The sequence below is a fragment of the Microtus pennsylvanicus genome, chromosome 2, assembly GCF_037038515.1.
Source record: "Microtus pennsylvanicus isolate mMicPen1 chromosome 2, mMicPen1.hap1, whole genome shotgun sequence".
Lineage (NCBI taxonomy): Eukaryota > Metazoa > Chordata > Mammalia > Rodentia > Cricetidae > Microtus > Microtus pennsylvanicus.
In genome coordinates this window covers 133,567,364-133,586,935 of record NC_134580.1, presented here as the reverse complement: position 1 = coordinate 133,586,935, position 19,572 = coordinate 133,567,364, and the positions used below count along the sequence as shown (strand labels likewise).

General features: G+C 46.3%; 3 non-coding genes across 3 annotated transcripts; all 3 read left to right on the top strand.

Annotated features, from left to right (window-relative positions):
- The first annotated feature begins 8,317 nt into the window (after nt 1-8,317).
- Nucleotides 8,318-8,448, top strand: LOC142845286 (small nucleolar RNA SNORA71). The gene has a single exon (XR_012909847.1). It is a non-coding gene; the product is annotated as a small nucleolar RNA SNORA71 (small nucleolar RNA).
- Nucleotides 8,449-10,009: 1,561 nt separating this feature from the next.
- On the top strand, nt 10,010-10,140 carry LOC142845288 (small nucleolar RNA SNORA71). The gene has a single exon (XR_012909849.1). It is a non-coding gene; the product is annotated as a small nucleolar RNA SNORA71 (small nucleolar RNA).
- A 1,508-nt stretch (nt 10,141-11,648) lies between these two features.
- On the top strand, nt 11,649-11,779 carry LOC142845287 (small nucleolar RNA SNORA71). The gene has a single exon (XR_012909848.1). It is a non-coding gene; the product is annotated as a small nucleolar RNA SNORA71 (small nucleolar RNA).
- Nucleotides 11,780-19,572: the final 7,793 nt, after the last annotated feature.

Sequence of the window (19,572 nt, the reverse complement as noted above, 5' to 3'; positions counted from 1 at the left end):
GTGTTCAGGTCAGGTGGAGAAACCAGCTTCCTCTTGCTCCGTACACACCGGCTCTCCCTTGCTTTTTATTTACTCAACTATTTTCATTTGGCCCTGGTGATCTTTCCCCTGTCGCTTTTCCTTGTCTTCTCAGAGACCGCCTTACCAGTGTGGTACAAATTGTTCTGTTTCACTTTTTACTATTGACTGTCCTCGGTGATTAACCACCTGCATCCCCTGGTGAGTCCAAGAGTCCAGGTGGTGGGAATGGGAGTGGTGCTTTAAGTTCCTGTGAGCTGCGGGGAGTCAACTTGGATCCACTCAAACAGCATTTCGTCAGGTCCAAGCAGCACCTGATGGTTCTACAGAGCCTGGACAGTGAAGTGAAACAGCCAGAGAATCCAGGATGTGGCCAGCACCCCAGCTTTCTTAGTCCCCCCAAAGATTGTGAGGCCCCAGGTCAGCATGAAGCAGTTGTCAGAACACAGCGTCCTCATCCCCGCCTCACCTGCTACCCCTTTCTAACTCCTCACGTTTTTATAATAAACATAAGGGAGGAATGGTAGTATTCAGGCATCTGCACTGGCCTGCCCTAGGGGTCCTGACAGGATACGGCCTCAGCTGCAGCCAGTGATGCCCACTTCTGTGGGATAAGTGAAGATCTTTTCCCGTTCTGTAGGCTGTCATTTTGTCTTGTTGACCGTGTTCTTTGCTTTACAGAAGCTTTTCAGTTTCAGGAGGTCCCATTTATTAATTGTTTCTCTCAGTGTCTGTGCTGCTGGGATTATATTTAGGAAGTGGTCTCCTGTGCCAATGCGTTTAAGTGTACTTCTCACTTTCTCTTCTATAAGGTTCAGTGTGGCTGGCTTTATGTTGAGGTCTTTGATCCATTTGGACTTGAGTTTTGTGCATGGTGATAGATATGGGTCTGTTTTCATTTTTCTACATGTTGATATCCAGTTATGCCAGCACCACTTGTTAAATATGCTTTCTTTTTTCCATTTGATATTTTTTGCTTCTTTATCAAATATCAGGTGTTCAAAGATGTGTGGATTGATATCTGGGTCTTCTATTCAGTTCCATTGGTTCTCCTGTCTGTTCTTATGCGAGTACCAGGCTGTTTTCAATACTGTAGCTCTGTAGTAGAGTTTGAAGTCAGGGATTGTGATGTTTCCAGAAGTTCTTTTATTGTACAGGATTGTTTTGGCTATCCTGGGTTTTTTGCTTTTCCATATGAAGTTGAGTACCGTTCTTTCAAAGTCTTTGAATTTTTTGCTGGAATTTTGCTGGGCATTGCATTGACTCTATCAAATAAACAAATCTTAAAAACAATCAAGAACAGTGTTTGACCTTTGCTTTTCCCCATCAAAGTTAAACCTTTGATAAAATGAACACACACCTTGAAAATATTTAACAAAACTATCTTAATGAAAAAAAGAGAAAATTTGAAAAAAGAATCCTTTAACTTTTTAAAACATGGGACCAGTAGTTAACATTTCTTCCAGAAAACATCTCCCAGGGTGCAATGGGGCAGACCTGTGAGCCCAGCACTGGTAAGCCTGAGGTTGGAGGATTGAAAGTGTGAGGCCAGCCTGGGCTACAAGGGAGTAGGGATATAGCTAAGTCTAGCCTGCTCAGGACCTTCTGTTCTTCAGCATGTAGCAAAACAAAGCCAAAGTCTACTTGACAGTATCTAGAATCACTTAGGGAATAAAAGGGGTTCTAGAGTGGATGAACTAAGTTAGAAAATCTCATTCAAAATGTAGGTAGCAGCATTCCATGGGTTCGAAGCTCAATTAAAAAGGAGAGAGAGAGAGAGAGAGAGAGAGAGAGAGAGAGAGAGAGAGAGAAGCACCAGCATCATCTTTCTCCACTTCCTGTTCTCAGATGCAGAACAACCAGATGCCTCACGTTTTGCCACCACAACGGACTGTAACCTTAAACTGTGAGCCCCCAAAAAGCTTCCCTTCCTTAACGGGCTTGTGCCAGGCATCTTGTTGCAGCAATAAGAGAAGCAATGAATACACTTCGGCTCAGAAGGTAACCAAACATTGAGCTCAGAATCCACCAAGTGAAGGCCTGCATTTCCCAGAGAGCTCGCCCACTGCGTGTGCGTTCTCCTTCGTCTCCAACAGCCCTGCACAGTCTCACTACCTCAGGCTTAATATTCTTCTGCTTTGCTTTATGAAGCAGGGGTGGGGTGGGGTGGTAAGTCCCACAAACACACTATTAGGAGCTATTCTTAGGAGTCTTTATTAGAAGGACCTGCTGTTTTAAGCATCGGATGATGTACCATAGGGTCACTCTGCTGCACCAGAGGTGGCTTCCTGGGAAAGTGTGCCCCTCCAGTCATACATTTTTGTGGCATCAGCTCAGCATTTCTAGCACTTGTGCCTCCCAGTCACAGACTCTGATGCCAACAGTGTGCCCTGTGCACAGCCTGCACAACTGTATGTGCATGCAGTCCCTGGAGCCCCTGGAGCAGTTTAGGGACCGCTGAGTGACCCTGGATGCCAGGCTGGCCAAGGCTCCCACCAGGTTTCAGCCTCCGATTTCAGGAGTCTGGGCTTATTCTTGCAGATAGACGCAGTAACAGATGAGCAGAAAGAAGCAGAGGAGGAGAATGGACAGGTACAGCATAGTACCCAGCAGGACAGCCATTTGTGCTCGGGGACAGGGCCTGTAGCTCTCCTTGCAGGCCTCAGTGAGCTTGTGGCTGATTTCCTGCCGTGACCCTGGGCATCTGGCAACCTTGACTTCTCTTCCTCCTCCTCCAGGGAGGAGCCCCAGGCCTCAGGAATCCAGCCATTGTGAGGTCACAAACTCTCAGAGGGTAGAATTTTGTTCTCCCATCTCTAGTCAGACGCTATTAATAAAACCTGTATGTTGAAAGAAAGAATCTTGATATAGAATCATCTTTCTTTCTTTCCTTCTTTCTTTCTTCCTTCCTTCCTTTCTTTCTTCCTTTCTTTCTTTCTTCTCTTTACGCTTGGTAAGTGGACTTCCCTTTGCATCTAGAAAGTACTGTGCATGTCCTGTAACTCTTTTGATTCATTCTTGTTTTTGTTTTTGTTTTATTCATTCTTAAAAAATAAAATTTTTTACAAAAGCTGGGTGTGGCTGGGGGTACCACAATCCACACCTTCAATCCCAGCACTCAACAGATAGGGGCAGGTAGACCTCTGGCGGTTAGCTTGGTGTACATAGTGAGTTCCAGGCTTCCAAACACACAAGGGCTACATAGTGAGACCTGTCTAAATAAAAATTTTTAAAAGGTGGGTATGGTGGTGGTGGTGGCTTGAAAGAAACTAGTGTCCAAAGGGTGTAGTGCTATTAGGTGGTGTTGGAGGAAGTGTGTCACTGTCGGGGTGGGTTGTTAGGTCTCCTATACTCATGCTAAGCACAGTGTGGCACCCAGTCCACTTCCTGTTGTCTTCAGATCAAGATGTAGGGCTCTCAGCTCCTTCTCCTGCACCGTGTTTTCCAGCATGCCACCCACCACGAAGATAATGGTCTAAATCTCTGAACCATAAGCCAGCTCCAGTGAAATATTTTCTATTATAATAGTTGTCTTAGTCATGGTGTCTCCTCACAGCAATAGAAACCCTAAAATAGAGACCTATAGTCCCTGTATTCTGGATGCTGAGAGTTTGTGTCCAGCTTGTGTAACAGGACAAGACGTTGTCTTGTAAGGCCTGGGGATTTAGCTCAGTGGCAGCAGGCCTTGTCAGTATGCACAAGGCCTTCAACTTGATCTTTACTACAAAATATAGAATAAAATAAACCTTCAATAACTGGAAATCAGAAGCAGAGTTTCTTTTCAGGTACTTTAATGCTTAGCCTAAGCTTGCTTTTTTTTTTTTTCCCTGAGACAGGGTTTCTCTGTGTAGCTTTGGAGCCTGTCCTGGAACTTGCTCTGTAGCCCAGGCTGGTCTTGAACTCCCAGAGATCAGCCTGTCTGTACCTCCCAAGTAATGATATTAAAGGCACGCACCACCACTTTCCCTTTTTGACCCTTCTGGGGAAGAGCACGGGGGTGGGGGTGGGGGTGGGGGCAGGAGGGCTGCTCTGGGAGGGCACCATGGTGCTGCAGGTGGGGAGAGGAGGAGAGCACGGGGTGGGGGTTACAGTATTGAGTTCATAAGATACATCATGAGAATTCTATTTTTTGTCTTAAAAAAAGATTTCAAGTAATTTTTTGTGTATGAGCGTTTTGCCTGCATGCACCATATGTGTTTCACAGACACACAGTGTTAACAGTGGACAGAAGAGGGTATCAGATCCCCCTGAAACTGGCTTACAGACAGGAGCATTAAGGGCCTCAAAGTGAAGACTGAGAATTGAACCGAGGTCCTCTGCAAGCGCTTTTAGCTACTGAGCCACCTCTCCAGCCCTGACTATCTTTTGTCTTTTACAAGTACTCTTAGGGGTGCTGGAGGGATGGCTCAGTGGTTAAGAGTACTGGCTGTTCTTACCAGCAACCACATGGTCGCTCACAATCATCTGTAAGGAGATCTGGTGCCCTCTTCTGGCCTGCAGGGATACATGCAGGCAGAACACTCTATACATAATAAATAAATAAATCTTTTTTTTTTTTTTTAAAGTCACTCTTAGAAAACCTAAAATTAGGGCTGGGCATGGTGGCTCATTTCTTGGGGGGGGGGGCGCAGAGGTGTGTCTGTAAGACTACCTTCCTCAGCATATCCCAGCAACCACATCCCACAGTTCCCTCCCATCACAGACACCCACAATATCCAATCCCAGAACCCTGTGAGCATCTCCCAAGTGTGGAATATGGCATCCACTCACCTCTTAGGACTCCCGTTCCCTCAAGGTTGACGGCAGAAGTTCGAATTTTCCCTTTCTCCTGACCTAGAGAGTCTCTGGAATCTTCCAGTGGAGTTCCTCTTCAGACCCAAGGGCAGTGCTACCTAAGGTCAAGAGCCACATTTGACCTAGGATTCAGGCCAAATTTGAAAGTGGGGGTAGGGGGGACTTAGAGGTGTGAGCCCCTTCCCTAGACGTCAGTCTGTCATCTCTGCCGCTTGGTCGGGTCTCTTCTGGCTAAGGGAATCGCTCCATCTGCCTTTCTCTCTTGAGACTTTTAGGAAGACGTTTAGTAAAGCATTCATTCTTTTTTATTTTTTAAAAATATTTATTTATTTATTTTGTATACAATATTCTGTGTGTATGACTGCAGGCCAGAAGAGGGCACCAGGCCTCATTACAGATGGTTGTGAGCCACCATGTGGTTGCTGGGAATTGAACTCAGGACCTTTAGAAGAGCAGGCAATGCTCTTAACCTCTGAGCCATCTCTCCAGCCCCAAAGCATTCATTCTTTGTCCACTTCTCTGGGCTAATCTTCTCACCTCCACTTTCCAGTCTCAAACCCTTACTGACATCTCCCTGTGGTGGTTTTTGAAGAAACAAGACTGTAACTCATCATTTGTTCCTTTGTGACACCAGTGATCCAGGTGTTATGGAATCAGTAGCGAATAAAATGAATCGGCTTCAGAACAAACAAAAAAAAAAAAGAAAAAAAAAACGAAATGAAGGAGGGTTTCTTTGTAAACTCCGCCACTATCAAAAATCAGCAACACGTCCAAACTGTTGTTGGCCTTCTCTGCTCCAGGGGGCGCTGGAGTTCCTGCCGGTCGGGACTGCCGCTCTAGGCTGCAGCGCGCTTTCATATCTGTACTTCCGCCGGAGCTCATCGTGAAGAAGGAAGCTTCCTGTCGCGTGGATGTGAACCCTGTGTGGCCAGTGCCATCCACCGAAATCTACAGACGTCTTGCGTGCTCCCGGTCTCTCTGCACCTCTGCCCAGTGCAGGGTTCCAAGGTGAGTATATCGGGGCGCGTGGGCAGCGCCGTTCCCTCCATTAGGGAAACTGTGGCTCGTGGGCCGATAGTGGACGGCGGCTCTGGGTCTGGAGGAGGGCGCCCAGCCCTGTGCTTTTCATGTCCCAGCCGTCCGCCGTGGAGTTGTGGTGTCTGAAGCACCGAAGTCATGTCTGTCGCCTCCGAAAATTGATCGTTGCTTACGACCTGTGGTCCTGTTTTTAGAATCATTCCAAGGCGAACTCGTGGACCAAGGTTTAAATTGAGGACGCTCCCAGGACCCCTGGCGCGGTGTCCGGATCCCCGTGCCCTATCTTCCGCTACAGCTCCTTCTCTTATGCTTTTCCTGCCAGGCCAATAGGCTGTGCAGCCCTCCTGGAGACCGATGGAAGCTCCCTGGGTCGACAGATTACAGCTTCTGCACCCCCTGGGGTCCCCTACTCTCTTCAACTCCCTGGTGGGTGCCCGTTTTCCCTGGAGAGGATGCTTGGGTAAGTGGTGATATTCCGGAGCAATGTGAAGCCTCCGCATGGTCTTCCGGTGGGCACCAGCAACGGGATGGTGTGTGTGGAGTTCAGACTGCTTTTGAAAAAGGCCTGGCAAAGCCACTGTGCAGAGAGAAGCTTGGTGGGGGCCAGAAAGACCAAAGGCCGCATGGTTGATTTTTTTTTTTTTTTTAAATTTCGAGACAGGGTTTCTCTGTAGCTTTTTTTTTTTCTCTGTAGCTTTGGAGCCTGTCTTGGAACTAGCTCTTGTAGACGACGCTAGCTTCTAACTCGCAGAGATCCACCTGCCCCTGCCTCCCCAGTGCTGGGATTAAAGGCGTGAGCCACCACCACGCGGCTATGGTTGATCTTAACTTTCAAACCCAGGACAAACAGATGAGGTTCCCATTTAATATATCAAAGGAAACCTGTCCTCCATGTTTCTCCCAGCTTCCCTCAGACCCTGCCTGTTAGGGTGTGGCTGGCAAACACCACCCCTGTCCTGAACTCTACAGTCCAGGGGCCGCGTCCCCCCCCCCCCCCCCCCCCCCCCCCCCCCCCCGCACTTCCCTATGTAATCCCTCGTGGCTGCTTACCTGGTTTCCCTTCCCTCTTCTCCTTTCCCCTTCTCCCTCCCATGTGGCCCAGCTTAGCCTGGTCATGTCCACTCTGGACATATCCCTGACTCTTAACTATGCTCTCCTGTACATTTATAATAAACTTTCTCCTCCTTCACCATATGTAGGAACAGCTTGTCTTTTACTTTGCTTCTCCCCCTCATTTAATTATTGAGCCACAGGCAGACAACAGAATGGTGAGACTCTGGGGACAGTTCAGGTCCATGTTGCATAGTGGGGGTCCCTTATAGATTTCAAAGGAAATGGAGAGTGGTGTGGGAGGTCCTTCTATGTGTTGATTTTATTGGTTAATGAATAAAGAACTTTGAGCCTATGGCAAGGGCAGAACAGAACTAGGCGGGAAAAGCTAGACTGTATGCTGGGAGAAAGAAGGGCGGAGTCAGATGCCATGGAGCGGCCAGTAAGCCACAGCCACATGGTGATACACAGATTAATAGAAATAGGTTACATTGATATGTAAGAGTTAGCCAATAAAAAGCTAGAGCTAGTGGGCCAAGCAGTGATTTAAATAATACCGTATCTGTTTTTATTTTGGGTCTAATCTAGCCAGGTGGCCGGAAACCAACAGGCAGCCTCTTCCTACAGGGAGAGTTCATGCTGCATGGTTTGCTGACTAGCGGCTTCTGTGTCTGGTGTTCTCTGTGCTTTGCAGGTAACTGGGTAATGTTCAGGTTGCTCACCTGGGCTTCTTGTTTGCAGAAACAACAGCTTGGGCACACAGCGACCATAAGAGGTGTCTTCATCCTGCCAGACTGATGGACCATGTTGTTCCTTAGTGAGGATTGTCCCCGGGCATCTGGAGCTCGGTATCCCGCAAGAATATGTGCAGTTTCCCGGATTGCCTTTGGGAGTGTGTGAAGGTGAGGAGGCTGAGTTCCTCAGATCCACATTTCCCCTCCTTGGGGGCTTTGAAGTATGCCTTCTTCTAACTGAACCCACCCTGTCCTTAGTGCCCCTGTCCCCACTTTACTTGGTGGGTGTCAGCAGGAAGGATCTCTTGGGTCATCTGCCCATATCTCAGTCACTGCTGTCTGCTAGCTTCTGGACCTTCTCTGGTCCTTGTTTTCTTTGTCTGAAAATTGGGGCCACTGGACAGGAGAGTTCTGTGACCTTCAGCTCTCCTGGCTGGGCAGGTTACGTAAGATACCCAGCTAGGACATGCTGGATCCACTGCAGTAGATAGAGGGCGCCAGTTAGACCCAGCCCAGGCTGCGGGTCCCAGCCAACCACCTCAGCTCTCCTTAAGGACCCACAACTGATCACTCTTTCCTCTCTATTGCAAATCTGGCTGTTGCTTGTCTGTCCATGTGTTTCCAGTTTAACCGTTTTCCAGCTTGGCCAGAGCCTTTCCTCAACTTTGCCACTGTTCTTTATGCCCTGTATTCGAAAGTGATCGTGGGCTGCCTGTGCCCTGGTCATTGATACTGCAGGGAGAGGATGCGGAAAGCCTTTCCCCGTGTTTGGAGGATCCACACTGTCCTTGCCGAACCCTGGTGCTTTCCCACACCACTTCTTGCCTGTCACCCTGGCACTTTGGTAGTCAGCCATATGATCAACCTGGGGCTGGCCTCCAGGAGTGCATGGGTGGGCAGGGCATGGAGCTTAGGTGCTGCTCTCTTAATTCAGAAGCCTCCACACCCATTGTCTCTTCCTAGGACACTTGAGACCTTGTAGAACTTGTTTCCTTGCTTGACTCCTAGCAATACTCTCTTGCTGTGTTGTCAGTCAAGAGTCAGGGTTCTGACGGGAACAAATGAAAGGCAAAGAACAATCCCTCCTTGTAAGGCATTGTCGCCTGTAAACCGCATAAGCAGCCTGCACGTGGAGTTCCCAGGGGAGGCAGATTGCTGTTCTCTTCTCCCACCCCCACCACGCCTTGTGGCCTACTTTAGACCACTGCCTTGGGTAGCCACTTGGAAAGGGTTTTTCTTTGCACCCCCGTGGGAACAGGCAAGAAGGAGAGCTGGACAACACAGAATAACTGATGTGTCTGTGCTGCCCTTACAGCCAGGTCCGTGCCCTGTGCCACCAGAGGACAGCACCTGCCAGCAAACCATGGCCCTGATGCGCCTTTGAGCGGCCTGCAGAGCAGAGCATCGGGCTTGTCTCCAGAGCGCTCCAGGTAAGATGTGAGTGAGACTTGTTGCTGCTCAAGTGATTGTAGCAGGTATTCAGAGACTCAGCACTGTTCAGAGAGGCCTGCTCGGGAGTTCAATGCTTGAATCTAAAGCTGGCTCTGTTCAGCCTTTGAGCCCTGGAGTTTGTAGTTTTCCCTGTTGCTTTAGTGGCTGCTTAGGGGAGGTGAAGATGAGAAGGGGGTTATGTGGATCCTCCCAAAACTTGGATTATACCTGTTACCCCCAGAGCCCTGCTAGGAGAGAGCTTAGGGCTTTTCCAGGGTTAGTCTGTTGTAGGGGGAAGGAAGAAGAACACTGAAGACACCTGTATATGCCATCATTCCACTCTGACCTTTCGCTTTTCATTACAATAGCAGTAAGAAGCTGACATAAGGGGAAAGGAAGGGCTGAGGGTGGTGTGGAGCCTCTGCACTGGCTTCCCTAGGCACTCTCCCTCAGCATTGGAGCAGAACCCACCTCTCCCCCAGTGACGGAAGTACCCCCATCTGTGTGTGCACCCCCAAAGCTGTATCTCTGGCTGTGATTTTTCTGGGTTCTGGTCACCTAAACATTGACTCTTCAGTGTGACTAGAAATCAAACCTAACTGATGGAAAACAGGCTCAGCCTAGACATACTGTCTGCCTTGAACCCCAACCTGTGACCAGCTGATACCTAGCTAGTCCCCAGACCCCACCAAGAGGCAATCTCCACTTGTTGGCTTGGAAACCCAAAGCCATGACAAAGGTTTTTATGGACATGAGTTCACAGGACTGACTTCCAGCCCCAACAGGTTCTGGTAGTTTTGCCAGTTGAGTAGCCCTTGTCCTTGGCACGTTGATGTGGTTCCATGTGATTGACTTTAGTACAGCATCCATGTGTTCACTGTGGCTTGAGTGTGGCCCTGGCATCAGTCTCTTTGTCTTTCCTAGGTCTCCTTATGTCCTTCTGCCCCTGCATCCGAAAGTGATCTTGGCTGCCCGTGCCGTGGTCATTGGTAGTGCAGGGAGAGGATGCTGAAAGACATGTTCCTGGGTTTGGGGCGCCCATCCTGCCCCCTCAAAAGCCTGGAGCTTTCCTACACTCTGCAGCCTTGTAGCAGTGTGTCCCTTTCTGGAAGCTGCACAAGTCAGTGCTGGGTCTTTGCAGCTTGATGTCCTGTTTCTAGAAACCTGTGAGGTGATAGGCCAGCACACATTTCCAGAGAGCCGCGTCTGAGGGCCTTGTGCCTCAAATAGGGGTCCTTGAGTGTGTGTTGAGAGGGGAGCTTCCTCGCATTCGTGTGCCTTGAACTATGTATTGGCATCGCTTGTGAGCCACGGTTCTTAGCCAGTTTTCTTCTGCCGGTTGTGTAACCCTTTGGAACTTTCTTTAAAATGTATGGTTTGCAGACCAAAATACAACTTGCATTCTTTTTATTTATGTGTATGTGTGAATGCACATATTTATGCCACATGTGTGGCCGTGTAAAGGTTATTGGGGAATTAGAGTCTAAGGGTGAGTCCATGGCCATGCTGGAGCAGGAGCTGAGAAATGCTTGAGACACATCTCACAGCACAACTCCTGATCCTTCCCAAACGGTTTTAACACTGGGACTGAATATTCAAATATATGAACTTATGGGGTCATTCTTATTCAAACCTGCACACACATCCAAACTGCTTCTTATCAAAACTAAAAGCAGTTAAACCAATTTCTTTATCAGAAGTTAATGTATTCTATATAGAGGAAGAATAAACTCAGAGCCTTTACCTGTGCGGGATGGGTACAGTCAGCAGGTGAAGTACAGAAATGAGGAGCTGGGATGTGTCTCAGTGGCAAAGCACTGGTGCAATGTGTTGTGAATTGAGTTCCCAGCATGGAGAAGAAAGGCTCTGGGAAGACGCTGTTGCAGCCTGCCCACCTCCAACCCTAGTCGTGTCTTGGTTGACTAAGGTATTGATTGTGGCTTGTCTCTGTAGGATTGTCAGCTGATCTTTGCTGTCTATGTCAGCACTCCTCATGTTGCAAGAAGTGACTGGAACAGGGGCCTTGCCAGGTATGAATCTGAGATGCTTCAGGGGAGCAGCAGTGGTCCAGGAAATGCCTCAGTCATGAGGAAAAGCAGAGGCTGCTCCCTATTGCTGCTTCCCCGCCCAGGCCAGCGGGGATATGCCTCCCCCCTGCCACCTCACTTCTGTACGTCTTCATGGTGTGAAATGGGAGCATAGGGAACCACTCTGCGGTCACAGTTCATTCAGGGGGTGCAGGCAACTTTCTGTCAACTTGGGTGGGAAACTTGTTAGGAAGCAGTCCCATCCCAGACTTCCTGACCTAGTGAGTTCTCAGAAGTACCCCCACGTGTGTCCATTGCTTCATTCTCTTTAGTAGGAGACCATTGAAGTAATGGTTCTCAGGTTGGTTCCTGAAGCAAGCACTGCCACCATCACCTTGGAGCACGTTAAGAGATCATATCTGGAGGCAGCATTTAGCAGGCTCTCCAGGGGATTCCTGCAGAGCTTGGGGAATTAGGAAGCTACTTCAGTCAGGGGCTGTTACTATGGCCACTGTGTCCTGGCCAGGTATCCTGACTTGGCCCTTTCCTAAGCTGCCCCTGTATTCGAAAGTGATCGTGGGCTGCCTGTGCCCTGGTCATTGATACTGCAGGGAGAGGATACGGAAAGCCTTTCCCCGTGTTTGGAGGATCCACATTGTCCTTGCCGAACCCTGGTGCTTTTGAACAAATCTTTCTCCCAGCCTTTTGTTCTCCTGGCTGTTGACGCCAGGCTTGCTGAGTGCCTTCTGCCAGTGCTGGGCAGTGTCCACAAAGGCTTATGGAAGGGAGTTAGAAGCGGGGCTCTACCTTGACGGTTTTTATTCTGGCCCACTTTTGTGAGTATCCTGTGAGCCCTGGTCACATCCTCTTCCATGGCTGCAGAAGAGAGCCCTCCATGAGCCTGTGTGGTGGAAAGCTGGCGTGCCCACACTGCTGTGTTGAGAGATGGGTAAACACGGGCAGCGGGGCTCTGGCCCCTCTGAGCCTGTCTAGCCGGGACCTGCTTTCAGCCTCCAATTGGCTAACAGTGAGAGGCTCTGTGGTTATGTAGGTGGAGATCCAAAGCATTGTTCTCTTTTTTCTTTTAATTCTTTAGGTGTTTGTGGACCCCAGAGGACCAGGGAGTGGACAGGAGGACCACCACTCAGTGAAACTGGGAACTGCCTACTCAAAGCATCCTGAAACAGCCTTTTTTAATTATGTTTTGCAATCGACTCAGGCATGGGAGACTCCAACATACACCTCAGAGGGCTATGTCCCCGTGTCCATCTGCCATGCCTGAATGACAAGAACTTTTCTGTTGAACTTGTTGCTTAACTTTCCTGTTACTCTTCTCCCCCCCCCCCCCCCGCCCTCACAAGACATACATTGTACATTGTTCAATAAACCTTACAGATTCACTCAGCCTGCCTTTTAAATCCATGTCACCCCATGAGCTCACAAGGCTGGGTGTGAAAAAGGAGGGTTATAGGAAGAGAGTTGAGGGGTTACTGAACAGTCACGGTCAGGATTCTGGGAAGGTGCCTATGTCAGGGTGCTTTATGGCGTGTCAGGAAGGAAGGCTAGGGTATCTCAGAGTTCTAGGAGCAGTTGAGGAGCTTCCTAGGAAGTGAGACAAATCATTGCTAAAACTAAAAAAATTGGATGATTAAGATAATTGGGCAGGATGCTAAAATATGAAAAGTGAAACTAGTAACCTGTTTTTGTTTTGTTTTTTAGCAATTATAACAACTGCCTATGCAAACAGTTGTGGCTGAAAGACTCCTGATCTATGAGAAGTCTTGATGTGGGATTTCCCTCTGTTGTAAATATGTTTTATTGCCACTGGTTAATAGAGAAGCTGCTTTTGGTCAATGACTTAAAAATATAGCCAGGCTAAAAAAGAGTAGGTGGAGTCAGACACCCACAGGACGGTACCAGAAAGTTACGAGCCTCGTAAAATATAAAGTAAAAATAGGTTAATCTAAGATGTAAGCGCTTGCCCCTCCCCCATCTTTGATAAAGTTTGGGAAGGCCCCATCTCATGCAAGTGTTATACAGATGAACACTGCCTCTCGCCATGACTTCATGAGAGAAACTATGTTGTGTCTAAAAGACATATTTTTGTTAGATATCTCCCCATTTTCTAGCTCTTAGATCCTTTCTACCCACTTTTCCATGATACTCCCTGAACTTTGGAGGGTGTGGTGCAAATGGCCCATTTGGGCTCTAGTGAGCGCTCCATCACTTTTCCCACCCAATTGGTCGAGTGTCTGCATAAACCTCCACCACTGCACTCAGTTACTTTTCTGACGAAGACAGGACAGCACAAATCTATGGATATAAATATGAATATTTCAAAGGCACATTTTAAATATAAAAAACATGACCATTTAGCAATAGAAATAGGTGCCCTATTAGAACCTGTCACCTCTCCAGTCACAGATTCTTAGACAAGTTTATAATAAAGGACTCAGGTTCTTCCCCGAGGAGTAGGCTTAAAATCCAATTAGAAGTAATCGGCTATACCCATAACTGCTATGTCACTATTACATCCATAGACAGAGCTTGCGTGACAAGTCATTGTGGTTTTGTAGGAGTCAGCTGGGTGGGAATTTTGGTGGCTTTTTTCCCCCTTGCACAGTGCTTTCCCACACAAAACCAGCCAGTACAATTGACACTGCCAGTACTGTTCCAAGTTGATTTCTCTGTGTCCAACAAATTGTGTAATGTCTTCAGCAAACAGATCTTAGCATAAAGTTTTCACAGGCAACTAAGTCCAAAGGCATTAGCCTGTATTCAGGATGCCTCTGGGATCTCCCTAATGAAAAACTCATAGTAAAATATCTCACAACTATCCCTGGGGTTTTCATTTAATTATTCATGGGTCCTGAAAGGAGAATTATCCACCCATGGGGATCAACTCCATTCCAGTTCTCTTTATGTAGATGCATTTTTACTAGGATTATAGTTTGTTTCCATATGGCTCTCCAAGCATCCTTAGTTTGGTTTACCCTCTCCACCTCCCACTCTCTACTCCTTTCCCCTCTTATCCTCTCTTTGTTTAGACCTTTCCCTCCACTTTCATGGCCAAGGCCTTTCCCCATCTTCCCTCTGCAAGCACTCTATCATCCTGGTCTTTACTGGCTCTCAAAGTTAAACATGCTCATCTAAAAGCTCTATCTGGCTTCTGATTCTGAGGGACAGTATGTGGTATTTGCCTTTCTGGGCATGGTTACCTCATTCATTTTATTTATTTCCAAGTTTCATCCATTTTCCCGAAAATTTCCTGATTTCATTTTACATTACAGATGAATGCAATTCTGCCGTGTTATCCATCTGCATCATCCATTCATCCACTGATGGATATCTAGGCTGTCAGCATTGCCTCACTATTGTAAATAGAGCAGCAATGAATACTGAACACTTCTTAAAGTATTTATTAGCAATTTTGTTTCTTTTTTGAATGCTTTTGTTCAGTTCCATAAAAAATGATTTTTATTTGATTGTTTGGTCTTAGTATTTAGGATTTTTTTTTTCTTTTTTGTGTATTCTAAAAAGTAATCATTCCCCAGATCTATAGCTGGCAAAGTTTCTCTCCCAGTTGTGGAATGCTTCTTCATTTGATTGACAGTTTTCTCTGCTGTATGAAGCTTTTTAACTTGATGAGATCTTGCTTGCTGGTCATCTGCTTTATTTCCTAAACAACTGGAATTCTATTCAGGAAGTTCTTACCGTACGTTAGAGTGTACTCCCTAGTCTCAGTGTTTTATGTATAATGTTGAAATCCTAATTCATTTGGAATTTTCTATGAAAGGCAAGAAATAAGGATCAAGTTTCTTTTCTCTACATGTAGATATGCAGTGTTCCCAAGTACCATTTGTTGAAGAGGCTGATGATGTTATTGTTAACTACCGTAATATGAAAACAGAAAATCATTCTGAAAACAAATGAATACATTAGAAAAGATAAAAGTTCTGAATAAATACTTTCTGTCCTTATCTTAGACTCTGTTAAAATTCAGAATGATTAGAACCCTAGTCCTTATACTTTATGAAATATAATCAGCATCAGACTGTAGATATAGCCCGAAAAATGAGCATACTTTTTATTTCTGCTAATGAGTTTCTATAAAAAATTTTGGTGGCTCATTCTATTTGTGACATGGGAACTATAGAGATAAATAACCCATAATGTGTATTAGCACAGGAAAAGAAAAATGCACAAATATATGACTGTAGTCAAATGTATCTACATGGGTGAGTAGACCCTTTGTCCCACAGAAAAAAATATTTTGACTATGTGCAGGATCAAGCTGAATATGAAACCACTAGGCACAGTTGGGATAATCTCACCACTAAATTCCAAATACTTCATCATCTAGGTTGCTATCATAAGATTCTATATTAGCTCCATATATCAGCAAAATCTCGATCCAGGTGCCATGTAGCACTTTAGCAATGAAAGGACACCAGAGGTACAGCTTCAGTGGCCTACGACTACTGTTGCCCAGGGCTTTACAGTGAGTGCAAATGACTGCAGATCTGGGACCCCTAAATACACACAATACTCCGGACCTAAAGAGAAAATGTCTTATTTTAGGCACTTACGATTGACTCTCCATAGTGTGTTTATTCTTGAGTAATGGCTAACCCTTGAGATGTTCAGCATTTCTTTGGTATTCCAAGATTGGAGACTACAGGTAGGGTTTCATCTTTCTTGGGATCTCTTGATATTTTTTTTTTTGACTCCAGTATAAGAGTAGGAAGCAAGGCAGAAGGCTTGAAAAGAGGAGAAAATCTGTGCCTTTCAGACCAGGATAGTATTGTTGGTAAGCATCCTGCTTTAGGAGTCCCTCATTAGTTAGGTTTCACTTTTCAAGACTGACATGAGAGGAACCCTCCCAATTAGCAATCTGCTCTGAGTGTAACTTATGCAGCCAGTTGGAGAGATTATAAATGGAGTAACGATAAACTTAAACCATAAAAGTTTACATTCTTACTGGGAAAGTCAAATGCAGAGAGTATCAAATATGCTCTGCTGCCATAGTCCTGTTTACTTCTAACAAGCTCCTCTCTCGGAACAGCTCCTCCTTAGGGATGCCATAGATCAGTGGACACTCTAGGTGCCTCAAAGGTCTAAAAATTATCACCATTGGTTGAGTTACTCGTCACAGTCTTTGAGAAAATGTTTATTTTATGCTTGAATACCTCAGAGGAAAAAGAGTCTGATTTCTTTCTTTGCAAAAAATTGCATGAAAAAGTAATCTTTCTACACTTTTTTTCTTTAGCAACTCTCTGCTTTAAATGGTTTTTCACCCCCACTGCTTTTAATAAAACCCAAAATATCTCTCCAAAGTGTTGGAGAGGGGGTTTAATTGCACATCTAAAGCAGAAAGGTTTCATGCATCCTTTCGATGAGACATAGGAGGAAGAAGCTACATGTTACTTTTGCCTTTCGAAAGTTCATCACAAATTAGTGCCTTTGTAGCCTAAACTTCCCATCAGAGAAAGAAAATGCCAAACAGTTCTCACTTCAGTCTTCAGAATGGTGACCATTCGTCTCTGTATGTAGAACATAGAGTTTGGAAAACTCTGGTGTTGGTTTCAGAAGATGGTGGTGTTCTGGCGGGAAAGCTGAAGATGAAGGCTTTTTGGGAGATGTGGTCATGGCTTCCCTAACTATGCTACATTAAATTTCATGAACAAGATTTATTAGGTAGCAGTTAGTCGAAATTCAATGAGATCAGTTGGAAAAACTCCTTTCAAACACAGTGAGCTTGTATGTGTGTTCTACATCTTTGTGAATGTGAGTGCATGTGCTGTGCATGTATGTATACTGGGTTGTGTGTGTGTAGTAACCAGCTTCCTAAGAAAATGCTGGTAGTTAGTTTTTCCATGGGAAAGAGGACAAAACAATTGCTATGTTCATATGCATATTTAAAACCATATTTAGGATTACATATTCAACTCTAAGAGTCCTGTTCCTTTAATGCCCTCCTCCTATTTATTTTTTATTTACTAACAGACTGTGTACATGCATTAGGGGCATTTGTCAAAATAAAGGCAGCTGGAAGTAACAGAGCTGAGCTTCGGATGAAAAGCTGGGTTTTAACAAGTGTTTGGGAGTTAAGGTGTTGGGAGCACCAAAATCCAGTCTTCAGAATAACAAGATCGCTTCAGCATTTCTTGGAACAATTATTTTTTATTTTTTTTTTATTATTTTATTTTTTTGGGGTTTTCGAGGCAGGGGTTCTCTATAGCTTTGGTGCCTGTCCCGGAACTAACTCTTGTAGACCAGGCTGGCCTCGAACTCCCAGAGATCCGCCTTCCTCTGTCTCCCGAGTGCTGGGATTAAAGGCCAGCGAACAATTATTTTTTTTAAATATTTATTTATTTATTATGTATACAATATTCTGTCTGTGTGTATGCCTGAAGGCTAGAAGAGAGTACCAGACCTCATTACAGATGGTTATCAGCCACTATGTGGTTGCTGGGAATTGAACTCAGGACCTTTGGAAGAGCAGGCAGTGCTCTTAACCGCTGAGCCATCTCTCCAGCCCTGAACAATTATTTTTTAAAGTAACAACTTCCTATTGTTATTTCTCAATGAAAACGTGATGAAATTTTCCGAAAACACCAAGGAACAGACCTGATGACCTGTCTCATGGAGTTTTTCAGATTCGTGAGGGAGACACATTTGTCCACTATGAAGGCTTAGCTGGACCAGGAAGAATGTGGGTATAATTAGGGCTATAAAAGAGAAGCATATTACTTTTCTGACCTTGAAGGACTGAGGAAGGATGAGAACAGAGAACTATGAGTCAGGAGGTTAAGAAGGGTGTCCTAGCTGGAGAACAGAACTCAGGAGACCAGGGAGCGTGAAGGCTCCACGTTCCCTATTGGACTCTGGCTTGGAGCATGAGGTATGTGGCTAGGAAGCTGAAGAAGGAAGTCACAGACTCTTACACTGTCCCCCACCTCAACCTGAAGAACAGCCAGGACAATAGGACACCTTGGTGAGGCACAGGTAGGTGTGTCAGTCAGCTAGAGATGCAATAGCAGAGTGCCACATGCTGGGTGGCTTAGGATGGCAGAATCATTTCTCTCGAGTTTTGGAGCAGTCAAGTCCAGGGTCAAGATGCCAGCTGGGTTCAGTGTTTGTGGGTGTTTCCTACATGACATGCAAAAGGCTTGCTATATCCTCACATGATAGGGAGAGAGAATGGCCTCTCTGGAGCCTTTGTGATAAGGACACCTACCAGTTTGCCTCACAGAATCTTATTTACCCCCCTAATCCTGTCCCCAAACACAATCCCATTGGAGGTTAGGATTGAACATACGAATTGGGAAGGTAGCGACACTATTTGGTCTAGAGCAAGAGGTACCTGCAGTGTTGCCAGCAGGCCCAGGAGCTGAGGAGCCAAGGGTCTGCAGGAGAGCTGGCTAGAAGAGGCGATAACATTGGCCTTCTGTCGAGGTGAACGGTTGGCACCTGACAGATTTATCAAAGGAACCTGTGTCATGCAGCGGCTTCCCTAGTTCTCCAGCCTCTGGAAGTCACAGTTTCCTGGGTAGCCAGTGTCGTAGCTCTTCTCAAAGCTGCTCTACTACAGTGTTGTTTTGTTCCAAGTGTCCTTCGGGCCCTGGGCTGTAGGGGCTGTTCTGGCTGCTTCCTACCGCTGCTTCACTTTGCATGTGGAGTCCTGGTACAGGATGGCATCAAGATGCCTTCCCGCTCTTTAGACAGAGCAGCTCGCTGGGATCCGGCAGAAAGAAAGCAAAGACGGGCCCGAGACTAGCAGGTGGTCAGTAAGCATGTCACAGTTGTAAGTGCAAGGAAGAATTGAAACACGGAGAGGAAGATGGACAGGCAGGGGCACACTCCCTTACATCAGCCAAGAAAGCAAGCCCTGGCAGATCAGGTGACATTCAAGACACTCGAGGTGAGTGTGGCTAGATCTACTTATCTGTCTAGAGGAAGAATGAGCCAGGCAGAGGAAATAGCTCAGGGTCTCTGGTGGGCAGACTTTTCTCAACACACTTGGGGAAGTTAGACTGAATCTCGGGGATCTCTGAAAAAGGCAGTGCTGTTTTGTTGGGGAACAAGGGTGTGAGAAGACAGGAGACCAAGAACATGGTAGGGCATGAAAGAAGAAAAGGGTGGGTGTGACAGCTTAAGCCACCAGGTGTGAACTTGAGTTTGCATCAAGCCCTGGAAGGCGTGGTAAAGCAGGATCACTGGGCTCCAGCCAGTTCTGAATGTGGAGATGTTGGGTGGGGACAAGAGTTCTTTCTTCCAAAGATATATTTTATGTTTGATTATGTATAGGTGTGTATCTGGGTACACTTGCATTAGTGCCAGTATCTGCAGAAGCTAGAGGACAATGGTAGATCCCCGGGAGGTTACAGGTGTTTGGGTGCTGGGAACCAAACTCAGGCCCTTTGGAAAGGCAGCCAGCACTCTTCCTAGCTGTGAGTTTCTAGCCCCGCGAGTTCATT